At 45.4% G+C, this 2,032-nt stretch overlaps 1 pseudogene; it reads right to left on the bottom strand.

Annotated features, from left to right (window-relative positions):
- Positions 1-218: 218 nt before the first annotated feature.
- Positions 219-1,002, bottom strand: LOC121445611 (annotated as a pseudogene).
- Between the last annotated feature and the right edge of the window lie 1,030 nt (positions 1,003-2,032).

The raw sequence follows: 2,032 nt of genomic DNA, 5'->3' as shown, positions 1-2,032 counted from the left end.
GCAGTCCTCACAACGAAGAGGTGGACCTGTTGTGTTTTGGTAGCTTCACTGACTTTTTTTTACAAGCTGCTGGTACTACAGCAACAACCAACAAACAAGGTCTCATAGCTCCTGGCTGATGCGGGCACCTTCAAGGGCATAGATGTGAATTTCCATCAGTCTCAGTCTTGGCTGCAGTTCCGTACCTCATTCCACAGGAGTAGGTAATGACAGCAGCTACCCACACCTGAGATTCCCTTTATCCTTGGAGGCTCTTATTTAGGACCCTGTTCCTGTGAACACACGTTGTCCTCCGGGTGTGGGGTAGAAAGATGCAGGCTGGCAGCAGGAAGAGGGCAATCACTTTCCCCTTCTCAGGTACCCAGGCTTGTCCAGTGTGGAACTGCAGCTGAACCCAGCCACTTGAGTCTGCAGGAAGGCTTCTCCCATGGACCACACACCACAGTTCCCCATAGGTCTCGGGTGTAATAATGGACTGCAGGACCTCGTTCTTCCTAGCATTGGTTGCAATTCTGGCCCAAGACGCCAACACTGCCTCAGAGGCAGTTGTCGTCACAACGGTCTTGCTGACTTCTCCACAGAGGACAGGAGGTTCAGTAAGGGCAGGCATCTGCTCCTCAGGTACAGGGACCACTTCAAGAGGACCTATATCACCTGAGGACAAGGCTCTTGTTCCTCTTCCATCTCTGTCTTTACTCTTTTCCAACATGTCTTCACCCTGGCCTCTTTTGGTGTGTCAGGAATGTTCTCTAAATCAGCTGGCCTTTGCTTCTCAGCTTCACCTTCTTGTACCATGCCTGCAAAAACATCTCGGTGAATCAGGTTCACTGGGGGCAGATGATCTGGTAGAGGAGGAACTGGTACCTTCCTAGGAGTGGGTTTTGGAGTCTCAGCACCTTGTGCTTTCTCGTTTGATTTACAATCGTCCTCTTTTGGTATCTTTTTTGGTCTTTTCTGCATTGCAGGGGGCTTTGCAAAGGATGTGCTCAGTTGACTAGACATCTTGTGCTGTTCAACTGTTACATACACTGTATATGACTGCCATGGTGAATTCTCAAGGGGGCATCATTTGATGTCTGACTTATGAAACAGGGAAGCAATGGTTGGGGGAAATGAGGGAGCCAACAGGAAAAGCAGGCTTGTTGGCAACACAATTTTAATCATACTGCTAGGAGATTCCTTTTTTAAAAATTCTATCTTTCAGGACAGGGTTTCTCTGTGTAATGGCCCTGGCTGTCCTGAAACTCATTCTCTTCAGGCTGGCCTCAAATTCAGTGTTCCACCTGCCTCTGTCTCCAAGTGCTGGGATTAAAGGCGTGCACAACTTGTGAGTCCCCAGAGAGGCTATTTTAAGGAAAGAAAAATGTTCTAATTGCAATCTTAGCACTTGGGCAGCAAATGTAGGAGGATCACCATGAGCCTCAGGACAAGTTTAGCAGACAGAACAAAACCAAAAGCACAAGATGAGATACAAACAAAGCAATAGGAAGAAAGTGACAAAGGCAACAGAAAACTAGTTGACTTTTGTGGGGAAGAAGTCTGTATCTTTCTCCACTGGTAACTCTTACCCCAAAGGTTGCTTTCCCTCAGTCCTTGGTTCAAATTCCACTTCAATTCTTATACCTTACTCCCTCAGTCTCAGTTCAAGTGTTACTTTGTTGGAATCCCTTTCCAGCTAAATCAACCACATACTGCCTCATTTCTACCTGTCAATTTCAGCTTTCTATGAGGTTCTTTCTGTGAGCTGACACCATCTGATTTTGAACTCCACAAGAGTGAGGTCTCTTTCCCTTTCATTGCTGACACTCAATAATAAACATCCAACAATTTAATTATGGGAACAAAGAAACTACAGAAAAATAGCTAAATACAAAAAAACTAAAAGATAACAGACTAAGCACAGTCCTTGTCTTCACTTCATCTTCATATAACTTCACAAGCACTACTCTATTTTCAACCTGGAGGACAAAAAGCTAAAAGCTCACTAAAGTTTAGAGGTGATGATGGTTTGTGCTTTTATCTCAGGCTCAGG

The sequence above is a fragment of the Microtus oregoni genome, unplaced genomic scaffold (assembly GCF_018167655.1).
Source record: "Microtus oregoni isolate MIOR12 unplaced genomic scaffold, Mior012 000229F_ref0000137, whole genome shotgun sequence".
In the NCBI taxonomy this organism is placed as follows: domain Eukaryota; kingdom Metazoa; phylum Chordata; class Mammalia; order Rodentia; family Cricetidae; genus Microtus; species Microtus oregoni.
Note: the sequence above shows the minus strand (reverse complement) of the source record. Positions and strands in the feature narration are given on the sequence as shown.